The following is a 16,178-nucleotide window of genomic DNA, read 5'->3' on the forward strand; positions in this document are numbered from 1 at the left end:
TGTGAAAAGAAGAGAGGTGAAAAGCAAAGGAGAAAAGGAAAGATATAAGCATCTGAGTGCAGAGTTCCAAAGAATAGCAAGGAGAGATAAGAAAGCCTTCCTCAGCGATCAATACAAAGAAATAGAGGGAAACAACAGAATGGGAAAGACGAGATCTCTTCAAGAAAACTAGAGATACCAAGGGAACATTTCACACAAAGATGGGCTCGATAAAGGACAGAAATGTTATTTATGGACCTAACAGAAGCAGAAGATATTAAGAAGAGGTGGCAAGAATACACAGAAGAACTGCACAAAAAAGATCTGCAGGACCAAGATAATCACAATGGTGTGATCACTCACCTAGAGCTAAACATCCTGGAGTGTGAAGTCAAGTGGGCCTTGGGAAGCATCACTACGAACAAAGCTAGTGGAGGTGATGGAATTCCAGTTGAGCTGTTTCAAATCCTGAAAGATGATGCTGTGAAAGTGCTGCACTCAATATGCCAGCAATTTTGGAAAACTCAGCAGTGGCCACAGGACCAGGAAAGGTCAGTTTTCATTCCAATCCCACAGAAAGGCAATGCCAAAGAATGCTCTAACTACTGCACAACTGCACTCATCTCACACACTGGTAAAGTAATGCTCAAAATTCTCCAAGCCAGGCCTCAGCAATATGTGAACTGTGAACTTCCAGATGCTCAAGCTGGTTTTAGAAAAGGCAGAGGAACCAGAGATCAAATTGCCAACATTCGCTGGATCATCGAAAAAGCAAGACAGTTCCAGAAAAACATTTATTTCTGCTTTATTGACTATGCCAAAGCTTTTGACTGTGTGGATCACAATAAACTGTGGAAAATTCTGAAAGAGATGGGAATACCAGACCACCTGACCTGCCTCTTGAGAAATCTGTATGCAGGTCAGGAAGCAACAGTTAGAACTGGACATGGAACAACAGACTGGTTCCAAATAGGAAAAGGAGTATATTGTCACCCTGCTTATTTAACTTCTATGCAGAGTACATCATGAGAAACGCTGGACTGGAGGAAGCACAAGCTGGAATCAAGATTGCCGGGGGAAATATCAATAACCTCAGATATGCAGATGACACCACCCTTATGACAGAAAGTGAAGAAGAACTAAAAAGCCTCTTGATGAAAGTGAAAGAGGAGAGTGAAAAAGTTGGCTTCAAGTTCAATATTCAGAAAACGAAGATCATGGCGTCTGGTCCCATCACTTCATGGGAAATAGATGGGGAAACAGTGGAAACAGTGTCAGACTTTCTTTTGGGGGGCTCCAAAATCACTGCAGATGGTGATTGCAGCCAAGAAATTAAAAGACGCTTTCTCCTTGGAAGAAAAGCTATGACCAACCTAGATAGCATATTCAAAAGCAGAGACATTATTTTGCCAACAAAGGTCCATCTAGTCAAGGCTATGTTTTTTCCAGTGGTCATGTATGGAAGTGAGAGTTGGACCGTGAAGAAAGCTGAGCACCAAAGAACTGATGCTTTTGAACTGTGGTGTTGGAGAAGGCTATTGCGAGTCCCTTGGACTACAAGGAGATCCAACCAATCCATCCTAAAGGAGACCAGTCCTGGGTGTTCATTGGAAGGACTGATGCTGAGAGTGAAACTCCAATCCTTTGGCCACCTCATGAGAAGAGTTGACTCATTGGAAAAGACCCTGATGCTGGGAGGGATTGGGGGCAGGAGGAGAAGGGGATGACAGAAGATCAGATGGCTGGATGGCATCACTGACTCTATGGACATGAGTTTGGGTGAACTCTGGAAGTTGGTGATGGACAGTGAGGCCTGGCGTCTTGCAAAGAGTCGGACACGACTGAGCAACTGAACTGAACTGAACTCTGCATATAAGTTAAGTAAGCAGGGTCACAATATACAGCCTTGACTACTCCTTTCCCAATTTGCAACCAGTTTATTGTGCCTGTCCGGTTCTAACTATTGCTTCTTGACCTGCATACAGATTTCTCAGGAGGCAGGTAAGATGGTCTGGTATTCCCATCTCTTGAAGACTCTGAGGTTGAATCCCAGCCCTGCTTCCTTTTGTGTTACCCTGGGCATTTCTTAAAAAAATTTCTGGTCTTTGTTTTCCTCGTATGGAAAATGAGGACAGTGATGTGTGCATCTCAGGGTAATGAGTGCTCAGCACTGTTTGTACTCAATAAATATTTTATTAAGTAATTTTATTTATTTATTTATCGCTGTGCTGGGTCTTGCTGCTGCGGGGGCTCTTCTCTGGTTGCAGAGAGCAGGGGCTACTCTCTCGGGGCAGGGCCCGGGGTTCTCATTGCGGTGGTGTCTCTTGTAGTGGAGCTCGGGCTCTGGGGCATGCACGCTTCAGTCGTCGCTGTGGGTGGGCTCAGTAGTGGTGGCTTTTGGGCTCTAGAGCACGGGCTCAATCGGGCACATGGGCCCAGTTGCTCTGTGGTAGCCTGTGGGCTCTTTTGGGACCAGGGATTGAACCTGTGTCTCCAGCATTGGCAGATGGATTCTTCACTACTGAGCCACCAGGGAAGCCCTGTACTCAATATTTCTTACACGTTTACCTGTTTGTTTTCAATTGGAGGGTAATTGCCTTAGCATGTTATATTGTGATCTTATTGTTCAGTCTGACTCTTTGTGACCCCATGGGCTGCAGTATGCCAGGATTCCTTGTCCTTCACTGTCTCCCTTAGTTTACGCAAACTCATGTCCATTGAGTCAGTGATGTTATCTAACCATCTCATCATCTGTCATCCCTTCCTCCTCCTGCCTTCAATATTTCCCAGCATCAGGGTCTTTTCCAATGAGTCAGCTCTTCACATCAAGGGCCAAAATATTGGAGCTTCAGCATCAGTCCTTTCAGTGACTTTTTCAGGGTAGCTTTCCCTTAGGATTGACTGGTTTGATCTTGTTGTCCAAGGGTCTCTCAAGAGTCTTCTCCAGCACGACAATTCACAAGCAACAATTCTTTGGTGCTCAGCCTTCTTTATGGTACTCAACAGATAGTAACCATCAACAGCATGGCCAGAGCTAGACTCTCGCCTACTATTTCTCAGCCCAGCACCATCCTCCCTACACTCCACAAGCCCTCAGAGGAGAGCCCAGGGGCTGATCGTCCCTCCTGGCTGCAGTGCTGCCTGTTGATCAGGAAGAGACTGATGCAGCCACCGCTAGTGCAGCAAGATGCCTGCTGAGAGAGGAGGAGTCCTCCTGAGTCTGTAGAAGCAGCAGCTGCGCTTGGTGAGTCACACCAAGTAACACTGACTGCATTAATGTGTCCCTTTGAAACTGCATTGATTACAGACGGAGGCCAGTCTTGGAGTCGGACCTACCTCCCAAAGACTATAGCAAGGCTATCCTCTGAAGCTTCCAATCACATTTTCTAGTCTTAATTTAGTAGGCAAACCAATTTCTTTCTTTCTTTTTTTTTTAATTGAATGAAGGATTCTTTGAATTCTATAGTATTTTACAATTTTCAAAAGTTTCACACATAAGATTTCATATAATCCCATAATAACACTAACAGGCTAATTTGAAAAGATACATGAACTCATTCATAGCAGCATTATTTACAGTTATCAAGACATGGAAGCAACCTAATCCAGTATCAATTGCTCAGACAAGATATGCTTCCTTGAACCAGACCATCATGATCTACTATTCTAGAAGCCATAAGATCGTGAGCTGGAAAGAGTCTTTAGGGATTTTGCAGCTTCATTGCCATTTTAGATAAGCAGACAGAATCACAGAGATCAACCTCTTGGTTAAGAGAATGTTAATAGGTAAATTTCCCATACATCTTCAAAGCTAAATGATTAGACTGTCTGTAGGAACCATTGTCAGTTGTGTATGAAGTATCCTGGGTGAGCTGAAGTCTTTGTTTGCAGCTAGAGGAACCAGGACTGAAGGAGCAAAATTCAGATTAATTGAACTGTTGATGGATTAATTCTCTCATTTTCACATCAAGTGCCTGGGGATTCAGTTGATAGCTCAGCCCCCAGTAAGCCGGGAAGAGGAAAGAGCGATCCAGATACCACAAAAGATCATCATGAATTTTGCTGTTTCAAAACATACTTAGGACCAAAAGTTCAATAACCACAGTCAGCCACAGTCATAAAGGCATTGAGAGATTTATGGAAAGCAACATCATCAGTGGGTAATGTACTCTTTATTTTGGCCAGGTGCTCATGAATGATTAGCAGTAGACTCGTTTGTTTTTGAGGTTTTTTGGAATATCATTTCAATCAAATGCCGGGATTGCTGCTGACATGTTTATCCTGGATACTTCCCTTTCTTCTTCAAGATAGCCAAGATGGTCCCTGAGTTCAGGGGCCAAAGAGACAAGCTAGGAAGACCCAGATGTCCCAGACACTCATCTACATCTGGTTTCGACCCGAATTCTACCTCTGCAAAGAGACTTTCTCTGAACACCCTTGTCTCTTCTCTCACTGGACTGTGTCATCTCATTATGTTTTAATAGTACATGGCTTTCTCTTTTGTAGCATAAATTATACTGTAATTATTTGCATAATGTCCATCTCCTTTGTTTACTGTAAGATCATAGGGGCAAGAAATGGATCAACCTCATTCACCATTGTCCCCGTCACTCGTATCACTGTTCCAGAAAACTGAAGACTATCTGAGGGTCTGATGGGGGAGATGGATGAGTGGATAGATGGATGGATGGATGGATGAGTGGATGAACAGAAGGGATAACAAGTGCATGAATGAATGACCGGATGGATGAACAGATGGATGGATGTACCTTTGCATGTCGGCTCTATATTATCTAATTAACTCACAATTTCTTATCTTGGTTCTTTGGCCTTCCATCTTTCTCCCATTGCTCCTGCTGTTGTCCCATAACACGACATCAAATTCTGGCACTCAGCTCTCTCTAGAGTACACATCACACCACTGTTCCAACATGAGCTTTTTTTCTTTCAATCAACACAAAAATAAGCATGTCAGAAGAATAATTTATCGTTTACATAGCACAAAGTGAAAAACTGACAATTAACCAGAAGATTCAGGCTGTGTAAACAGAGAGAATGAGTCACCACTTTGCACCAGATTTCTTTTGTCTGTTATCTGGGTAATTCAGTCTACAGCTGGTGTGTTTTTCCCTTACCGCTTGAGTAGTTGCCACAATGCATCTTTCATCTTATTTTTCCTTAAGGATAAGCAAAATGGAAGCAATTGACTTGTGATTGCTGGACTGAGAATCTAGAGTTTGGATTTTTTTTTTTTTCCACTCCTAATTTGTTTTCTAAGAGTTGCAAGTCTGAAAAATTCCTGAAATATCTCACTCATTCTTATCCATGGTTATTGGCCACAGAAAACTCCTCACAGCATAGAGGTGTGTAGAAATGGGATCTCAGTACTAATTTGGAATGGGGCCAGCATGACGAATGGAAAGAAACATTTTGGTTGACAATCCAGTATTCTAACTCCCCAATAAGCACACTAACTAGTTATTTACAGCACCATTTGTTTTTTCAAAGAGGCAATGAAGGAAATCAGAAAAGCTTAAACTCAGCCTTTGCACCATCCAGAGAGTGGAACAGCTAAGATGTTGACCTTGCCCCAGGGAGAGAGAAGCTTGTGACCAGAGAGAATCAGATTCATTATCTAATAAAGTTGAACTCCCAATTAGGGCTGTTTCTTGCAATGTGCTTCACAGTCCATCCTTGGTCAGAGTACAGCAGGATATAGCCCACCACTCTTTATCTTACTTTTGTGGCATTTCAAAAGTGAGTTTTTAGAAATTTTGGGTGTTCAGATAACAGATACTTCCAAAGAGGTCCAAAAGAAGCAAAAAATAAATAAAAGTAAAAAAGGCATTGTTACTTCTAACTTAGAGTAGGGCAAAATCCTGTGATGGGTCAGAGGTACAGAAGGGCTGGTGCTTATCCAGACAATAGAGGTCAGCTCTCTAGTCTTGCAAAATCCAAGGAAGCTAAAATAATTTATACTGAAGTTATACTCTTACTCTTAAATCATGCTCCAAGATTCACATTCAAGGATTTTAACCTTGACTCCAAGAACAATTCGTCCTTCTGTCTCTTTTTCCAAGTACTTATTATCCTTTTTACTCCAAAAGTAATCCATGTTTGTTGTTTAAAAATTGAGAAATATGGAAAAAATAAAAACAGATTAAATTTATCTATAATCACTTCCCCATCCAGAGATGGTAATAACTGGATGGTAAATATTTCCATGGATAATTTCTTTCCAGTCTTTCTATGTAGATAGGTATTTTTATTTTTTATTTTATATAAAATAAAAATTAATAGATATTACACATGGTATTTAGCCGGGTTTTTTTTTTTAATTTATATATCCTAAACCTACTTTTCATGCCACTAAAAGGTTGCCCTTACAGTATTTTATCTGGTACACTCACATGTATTTCTAAAAACATCTAGAAATTTAGTATAAGATTGAACTTTGATTTTATACTGACTCTTTAAGCAATGAGAAAAATCATAAGACAGGGATTCAATTCCTAGTTCCACTAAGTAGTTGTGTGTTTGGAGGAAAGTTCTCTGGGCCCTGGTTTTCTTATCCATGAGATAAGATTATATAGTTAATCTCTAGAAAGTCCCAGAAGAGGACTTCCAATACAAAAGTCATAAAACGGACCATTTAACTGCTCCTCATTGCCTATTATGGACACTCCATATGAGAGGGGTTTCCCCTTTCCCTTCATTCTGTGATTTGCCTTTCCTTTATTTTCCCATTTCCTTTCCCCTGAAACAATGAAATATGATGCCTTTGATCTGCTCCCCAGAAGATGGGTGGCTGGCCTCTTCCCAGCTTCTGCAAACTCAGCACCAGTCTCCCGCTGTGAGGTACAAGGTCTGTTTTGAGCCCCAAGCTTAAGGCAGGTACTTCCATGTGTATACTGGGGGCTCATCTGAGCTCTGAGCCCCTGGGGTAGAAACTGACTCCCAGAGCTTGAAGTCTCTGCTTTCTTGAAGACTCCAGCCAGAGAGAGACTATGAGAAAATGTTAAAGACGCATTCATTTTCTTTGGACCAGAAATGGAAACACAAGTATCTTCCTCTTTTAAAGGAGCCAGTAAAGATTCTGTGTTTCACATCCAAAGGAAGCAAGGAAGAGACAATGTTTTCCACTGTAGAAGATGAAGATGGATGGGGGATCTGATTCGTCAGTAATTTGGAATTCAAAGGAATCCCTGAGGTCTGATAATAGTAGTTCACAGTTGTGCCAGGTTTCCTGAGTTCCACATACGATCCTGCACTACTGAGTTCTTAAGGTGTTTCTCATGCCCGTGGCCTGAAAGAAAGGACACCCCTCTTTTCTTCCCCACCCTTCGAATCTAACCAAGCTTCTCATGCAGCTGGCCCAAGACCAACAAAGATCAAGAGATGGAATACACACTTGAGTTTTATCTCTGCCTATTTTCTTGAGCCTGTCAATTTGGATATCTCAAGAAGAGCCAAACATCTCATCAGAGAGCCTTTGCAGCACATCTAGAGAAGATATGATGGAGCTTCTGATGTTTTGCTTTTATCATGAATGCCATTGACCCCAGAGACTTGAGATTCCGGTATGAAATAGGAGCAGAGCAAGAAATAGCCCTGGTGCATTACATATCTCAGGAGGCACTGGTATTCCTGCATATCAGCAAGCAGGATTCCAAAGCATGGAGGCATCAAATCACTGAGCACCCTCTGAGATGTTTCCTTCTTGATTCCTCTCCCATCCTTGTCCTTGATATTAAACATATCAATAATCTTCATGGAAGTAGACATCTCTCCTTGCTGTTGCCTACACTCCTAGCAGGTCTTTCCTCATTGAGATGTTGAAAAATAAAATGAGATAATAGAGAAAATTCTTTGGAAGTGAACTGCTTTGCATATGAAAGGGACTGGATATTTTGTTTGTGATAGCTCCAATGAATCCTCCCTTGTCTCCCTGCAGCAGACTGTCATAATATTTCATTGTGGGAATTGAAATTGCCTCATAATAGACAAGTGTCACAGAACTTGAATCTGTAGATAAATATTACAGAGAAGCATATTTCAGATCAAAATGATGGAGTGCTTTTGAGTGTTTGGAGAGCTTTTAAAGATGTGGAGCCATTCAAATGAGAAATGAGAGCCTGGAAAAGCTTTGGATTTGGAGGGCCAACCAGCAGGGAGGCTGTAGAGACATTTCTTCCACAGGGCTAGATGACAGCCAGGGTTCCATCCAGCTCTAAGAATCTGTAATTCCACTATTTTTGATGAGCTCTAGTGCTATTTCTAAATATATAAAGGGCTGTCATGTGGAAAAGGAAGTAGTTCATTTCAAATGCATCACATCAGGCCCTGTTGATAGAATTTATAGGAAGATGAACTTTCACACCACAGAGGAACAACATTCAAACATTTGGATATGCTACACAATTAATTGTTTCAAAGTCAAGTAGATGTGAAGACCCAGTTTGTTGGAAAAGACCCTGATGCTGGGAGAGATTGAGGGCAGGAGGAGAAGGGGGCAGCAGAGGATGAGATGGTTGGATGGCATCACCGACTCTATAGACATGGGTTTGAGCAAGTTCTGGGAGGTGGTGAAGGACAGGGAAGCCTGGCATGCTGTAGTCAGTCCATGGGGTGGCAGAGAGTCAGACATGACTGACAACAACAACAGCAACAAGTAGATGTAACTGTGGGAGAGTAAGGTGACCAAAGCTACCCTGCCCGTGTTAGACCACAAACTCCTGATGTTTAATCCAGCTCCAGTTTTTCCGTTTCATATGTCTCCTCCAATCCAAGGCCATACACACGGTGTTTTAAAAATCAGAAGAAAGCCATGTGTAGTGACCATTTGCTTAAAGTCCTCCTCTGGTCCTGCTACCTTATAACTCCTTTTCTTAGGCTTTCTTTTTTGGGAGAAAAATAAAGATAATTAGCTTGGTGGCTCAGACGGAAAAGCGTCTGCCCACAATGCGGGAGACCTGGGTTCGATCCCTGGGTCGGGAAGATCCCCTGGAGAAGGAAATGGCAACCCACTCCAGTACTCTTGCCTGGAAAATTCCATGGACAGAGGAACCTTGTAAACTACAGTCCATGGGTTCGCAAAGAGTCGGGCACAACTGAGCGACGTCACTTCACTTCACTTCACTTCACTCTTAGATCTATAGAAATTAAATTGAATTGAATAAAAATTCTTGATGGGAATGTTGTATTTGTTGTTGGGTATCGCATATGGTTGCTGCCATTCAGACTGCTCTCCTCTGCCTTCCCCTTAGCAAAATCTTATTCAGTCTTCATCTCCTCTCCTCTCTGAATCTATCCTGACAGATTTACCCTTGCATCAGTAACATCACTACAAGATCAGGTATTCACATTCCTGGTTACCTTGTCCATAAATCCAGTAAGTGTTTGCTGCCTTGGGTCAGTTGCTCAGTTGTGTCCGACGGTTTGGGATCTCGTGGACTGTCACACTGTCACAGCTGCCAGGCTCCTCTGTCCATAGGATTTCCCAGGCAAAGAAGGGTACCATTCCCTTCTCCAGAGGATCGTCACAGGCCCTGAGCCCTGGTCTCTCACATTGCAGGCAGATTCTTTACCATCTGAGCCACCAAGGAAGCCCCTTACTTACTGGTTGCTTGTTTACACTGAGGGCTCATTTATCTTTGTATCTCCAGCATCTCACTTGGTGCCTGGCCCTTAGGAGCTTCTCAGTATACCTTTATTTGGTTGAAAACATGCATAGGTTTTTCATTTATTTTAGAGCCTAGGAAGTTAGTTGCAAATCCTCTGACAGCCTTCAATGCAACAAAACATGAGTACAAACTTTAAGATATGTTTATGAATCCCCCAAATGCCTTTCTGGGCTAAGATAGAAAGGGATTAGAGAGCAAGGAATGTCTACTGCAAGGCATTTGCACTTGCTTTTTTGGCTGCGGTTCCATGAAGTTCCCTTCCTTGCTTCACACATATCACGTGAAGATGGCTTTTCAGTGGAATTCTTGCTTGACTCTTCTATAAAACAAAACCATCCATTCCAACTCTCAGTACTTCCGATCTACATTCATCTGCTTTCATTTTTTCCATAGTAATTTCTATCTAATGTACTGTGTATCTTTGTTTCTTCTTTGCCTCCTCTCTCATCAAAAGGAAAGATACTTTGCAAGTTTTGTTCATTGTTTTACTCCCTAGAAGAATGTCTGGCATGTACCAAAGTTTCAACAAACATTTACTAGACAAGTAAATGATCAGTAAGTGAATAAATGAATTGTTTAAAACGTGAAAAGGTGGAGAGAAACAGGAGTGCTAATTTCCTTCTTTCATATGGCATAAGGTCATCAGTTAGGTTCAGTTCAGTCGCTCAGTCGTGTCTGACTCTTTGTGACCCCATGGATCGCAGCACACCAGGCCTCCCTGTCCATCACCAACTCCTGGAGTTTACTTAAACTCATGTCCATCGAGTCGGTGATGCCATCCAGCCATCTCATCCTCTGTCATCCCCTTCTCCTCCTGCCCCCAGTCCCTCCCAGCATCAGAGTCTTTTCCAATGAGTCAACTCTTCACATGAGGTGGCCAAAGGATTGAAGTTTCAGCCTCAGCATCAGTCCTTCCAATGAACACCCTGGGCTGGTCTCCTTTAGGATGGACTGGTTGGATCTCCTTGCAGTCCAAGGGACTCGCAAGGGTCTTCTCCAACACCACAGTTCAAAAGCATCAATTCTTTGGTGCTCAGCTTTCTTCACAATCCAACTCTCACATCCATACATGACCACTGAAAAACTATAGCCTTGACTAGATGGACCTTTGTTGGCAAAGTAATGTCTCTGCATTTTAATATGCTATCTAGGTTGGTCATGGAGAAGGCAATGGCAACCCACTCCAGGACTCTTGTCTGGAAGATCCCATGGGTGGAGGAGCCTGGTAGGCTGTAGTCCATGGGGTCGTGAAGAGTAGGACACGACTGAGCGTTCACTTTCACTTTTCACTTTCATGCATTGGAGAAGGAAATGGCAATCCACTCCAGTGTTCTTGCCTGGAGAATCCCAGGGACAGGGGAGCCTGGTGGGCTGCCGTCTATGTGGTTGCACAGAGTCGGACACAGCTGAAGCAACTTAGCAGCAGCAGCAGGTTGGTCATAACTTTCCTTCCAAGGAGTAAGCGTCTTTTAATTTCATGGCTGCAGTCACCATCTGCAGTGATTTTGGAGCCCCCCAAAATAAAGTCTGACATTGCTTCCACTGTTTCCCCATGTATTTGCCATGAAGTGATGGGACCAGATGCCATGATCTTCGTTTTCTGAATGTTGAGCTTTAAGCCAACTTTTTCACTCTCCTCTTTCACTTTCATCAAGAGGCTCTTTAGCTCCTCTTCACTTTCTGCCATAAGGGTGGTGTCATCTGCATATCCGAGGTTATTGAGATTTCTCCTGGAAATCTTGATTCCAGCTTGTGCTTCCTCCAGTCCAGCGTTTCTCATGATGTATTCTGCATATAAGTTAAATAAGCAGGGTGACAATATACAGCCTTGACATATTCCTTTTCCTATTTGGAACCAGTGTGTTGTTCCATGTCCAAATCTAAGTGTTGCTTCCTGACCTGCATACAGATTTCTCAAGAGGCAGGTCAGGTGGTCTGGTATTCCCATCTCTTTCAGAATTTTCCACAGTTTATTGTGATCCACACAGTCAAAAGATTTGGCATAGTCAATAAAGCAGAAATAGATGTTTTTCTGGAACTCTCTTGCTTTTTCGATGATCCAACGGATGTTGGCAATTTGATCTCTGGTTCCTCTGCCTTTTCTAAAACCAGCTTGAACATCTGGAAGTTCACGGTTCACATATTGCTGAAGCCTGGCTTGGAGAGTTTTAAGCATTACCTTAAACAAGGTCATAGATGTTGTCTAAAGATGATGAATCAAGGAATTAAAAGTTGAGGTATATTATTCAAAGTTATGACGTTAACTGAAAGAAAATAAAAACCTAAAAGATTTAAGCATTGGGAAACTGATGGGGTTGGGTGTAGTGTAAGTGAGTGACATATTTTGTTTTATATTGATGGTCAACTGGTATTTTTAAAGTGATTAAGCCAAGAAATAGCAGTAGAAGAGTATTCCATATAATACGGAATTAGCTAGCAAAAAGCTGAAAATATGAATAGTTGTTACCTCTATGGGGTGTGACTGGCTGTGGGATGAGACTATGGACTTTCACATTGTATTTCATAATATTTTGTTAAGTTGGACTTTTCAGTATCACATGAATATATTATTTTTATACTTAAAACAGAAACAACAACAACAACAAAAAACCCTCCGACTTTTAAAAGAGAAGACCATTTGTAGTGGGAGATGCTGGCCTGTAACCATGTCCCTTATGACATTTGGTGTGTCAGGATGAGAAAAATCTCTTACCAAGAAAATTCTAAAAATAAAAATTTGCTTTATTTCTCTCTAACTTGGAGTTTAAGGAAGTTATGAGGACCTTTGAAAGACTGTAGAATTTGGAATCAAAAGAAACAGTAATCCTAGAAAAATCTTTTAACACATTTATATGCTTCCATCTTCTAACTCTTCAATGGTGACTTTGCCCATAACATTCTATTCCTTTATTCAGGGTTCTAAGGAGATGAGATGTGCAAACTCTAAGCTATCAGAAACTCTGACAGCATTTTTCTCAGACTTAAAGAGCCAGAAACTGTGGAGAAGAAACGGCTAGTTCTCTTGAATTTCAGATATGCAAATGAATGTGCCAAACTTTGTTTATAGGTTGTTGTTGTTGCTCAGTCACTAAGTTGTGTCCAACCTTTTACAACCCCAAGGACTGCAGCACACCAGGCTCTCTTGTCCTCCAATGTCTCCCAGAGTTTGCTCAAATTCATCGTCCAATGAGTCGGTGATGCTATCTAACCATCTCATGCAGCCCCCTTCTTTTGCCTTCACTCTTTCCCAGCATCAGGATCTTTTCCAAAGAGTTGGCTCTTCACATCAGGTGGCCAAAGTATTGGAGCTTCAGCAACAGTCCTTCCAATGAATATTCAGGGTTGATTTCCTTTAGGGTTGACTGGTTTGATCTCCTTGCAATCTAACGGACTCTCAAGAGTCTTCTCCAGCATCACAGTTGGAAAGCATCTGTTCTTTGACAGTTAACCTTCTTTTGGGTTTAACTCTCACATCCACATATGGCTACTGGAAAAACTGTAGCTTTGTTTAAAGGACTCAGTACGATTTCTGAGTCACCAGCCCCAAAGATCTCACTGCATGAAGATCTTCTGAGGAAGGTATTGATGTATGGAACATGCTACAGCCACCCACGCAATTCAGAGTACACCTGGGAAACAAGCAGTGGGAGGGGAGTGGACGGCAGACAGGTTCACAGGAACCTGCCGCCGGCCTCATTCTCTTCTTTAAGACTCGGGGTAGTCTTTCTTAAAGACTTTGTTAAAGACTGTTCTTTCTTAAAGCCTCATTCTAGTGCCCTGGGCTCTAAAGACAGTAAAGTTGCCCTTTAGGACCTCTCCCCCACTCTTCTAAACAAAGGACTGTCCGGTTCCCCTCCCTGGAGTGACGGCCATTCCACGGGGGTGTGCTGAAATATACACGGGCCGGGGGGGGGGGGGGGGGGGGGGGCGAGGGGTGGGGGACGGGGGGGAGGCGGGGGGTGGGGCGGGCAAGAAATATACAGAAAAAAAAAAAGACTTCTGCAAATCCTCCTCGCAGAAGCCTACATTCCGGGTCGCCTGCATATAATATTAAGGGGGAAATTACAAGTAAGGCAGTCAATGAGTTAGTATGAATCAGATCTTTGTTCCTTGGCAAACCCTGCCTGGAACCCTGAGTGCAGGCTTCTCATTGACTTGCAGCATTGATTTTTATAGAAAATGGCTTTGAAATGTGTCTGACACCCCTTCTCTTCCCACCAGGCCAGAAAGTGTAAGAGAAGGTGACCCCATGGCTGGATCCCCTTTGGTCAGGCTTATGAAAGGAGCAACCTCTATGCAGTGTCTATGCATTCCTCCCGAATTGGGAAGGAGGTGAGAAATGGTCCCTGGAGGGACCTGGGAACAGAGGAAGGCAGCCAACAGGAGCAATTGTTCTGGCTCCATCATGTGCCACCCACATCCGCGGGCTGGATACTGTGAGGTCAAACCAGCCATCCCCAGTCACCCTGCAGCCAAATGGAGCTGAAGCAGGCACCTGGAACATTCCACAGTTCAGACAAACAAAAGAAACAAGACCTCGGGGTTGGAAGAGAGGGAGGAGAATCATTTCAGCTGGGTGTTGATTCTTTTCCAAGTTCAAAGTGCTTACACCTTTTTTTATGGCTTGATTTCTTTTTTTAATTTTTAACACCAAAAATATTTTGTATCAGGGTATAGCCAATTTAAAATGTTGTGATAGTTTCAGGTGAACAATGAAGGGACTCCAACAAAAATCTACTGTATAGCATGTGGAATTCTGCTCAATGTTATGTGGCAGCCTGGATGGGACGGGGGTTTAGGGGAGAATGGATACACGTATATGTAGAGCTGAGTCCCTTCACTGTTCACCTAAAACTATCAAAGTGCTTACACTTTTAATTCATTTGTCCTCCAGGTAAATTTTGAAGGCAAGATTGTATTTTCTCCATTTAATAAATAATGACATCAAAGCTCAGATTTTATTCAGATCATGGCCGGTTTGCCCAGACAGGACTGCACTCTGTTTCTTGACTGGCTTGTTTTCTGGTCTTTTCCCAAGGCCACATTACCAGTAGATGTCATTATCCGACTAGCAGACAAGTGCTTGACAATAGAAATTCCAACCACTTGGCTGGAAGCTAAGGTTTGGGGACGATGTTCACTAGAAGGGAAAGACTTGAACCCCATCTTCCCCACACAGAGTTGGGGGAATAGACTTCATATCAACTCCCACCAATATGACTGCATCTTTTTTTTTTTTTTTTTAAATACTCAATGAATGAATGGCCTCAGCACCATTCAGATCTTCTACTTCTCTGAAGCCCCGCCACCAAAACGGGGGAGGTATGGACTACATGTTTTCCTTGAAGATCTAAAATATAATCCCAAGGGGTATATTTTTATATTATTATTATTGTTGCCATTATTACTATTATTTGTTGTTACTTATCCCTTCTGGTTGTGAGTCAACGACACATCCTAGAACAGGTGGGTTCCAACACCTTCCATTCTAACTTTAATTTCCACACTAACAATAAACATGGTGGCCTTGACTCCTTATTTTCCTATGCTGATGGAAATTAAAACTCAACCTTTTTCACACTGGACAGCTCGCTGTTTTGTGGCTCCTGCCACTGCTAATATGGAGCCGTCACAGCATTTAGTCATGGAAAGACCCATTAGCTCATCTGATCCCATCTCCCTGCCAGAACAGGATATAGGCCCTAAAAAATGCTTCCTGGTCTAATGACTGCTTAGGAGGGTATTTACCCGAGGTTACAGCAAACGTGGCTTCCAAAAACAGGAAACAAGACCTCACCTCAGCTAATTATGATACCAGTTATAACAATGCAGTGAAGACTCTATGGAAGCCAAGCCTGCACTCTCAGGCAAGGCTCCTGGAACGTCACTAGCTGTCAAGGACCTGAAGTTGCAGCTCTGACCATCCTCTGCAGGGTCTCGGGAGTATTGTGTATTGCTACTTTCACATCCTGTCAGATGGGCGCCTGATCAGAAATAAAAAAAATTGTATCAGCTAGTGAAGTTCCTAAATTGGTCCCAATCACAGAACCCCTTATGGGCAAGTCCCTTGTCTCATTTGCCTTTTATTGTTACCAAAACTTAAAATACTCAACAGAATTTTAATTAAGACTAGATGAAAAGGAGTGCACATTTATCAGACAGGAGGGAGAGGGGAAAAGGACACAAAGATTCTGGGTTCATTCATCTGGGGAGTGTCTAGGTGAGTAAGAGCTCAAATTGAAACAGAATTTCTCCTCCTAATAACTACCTGGTTGATATTAGTAACCAATGGTGTGATTACTCACCCAGAGCCAGACATCCTGGAATGTGAAGTCAAGTGGGCCTTAGAAAGCATCATTACAAACAAAGCTAGTAGAGGTGGTGGAGCTCCAGTTGAGCTATTTCAAATCCTGAAAGATGATGCTGTGAAAGTGCTGCACTCAATATGCCAGCAATTTTGGAAAACTCAGCAGTGGCCACAGGACTGGGAAAGGTCAGTTTTCATTCCAATCCCAA

Source organism: Capra hircus, chromosome 29, assembly GCF_001704415.2.
Source record: "Capra hircus breed San Clemente chromosome 29, ASM170441v1, whole genome shotgun sequence".
Taxonomy (NCBI): domain Eukaryota; kingdom Metazoa; phylum Chordata; class Mammalia; order Artiodactyla; family Bovidae; genus Capra; species Capra hircus.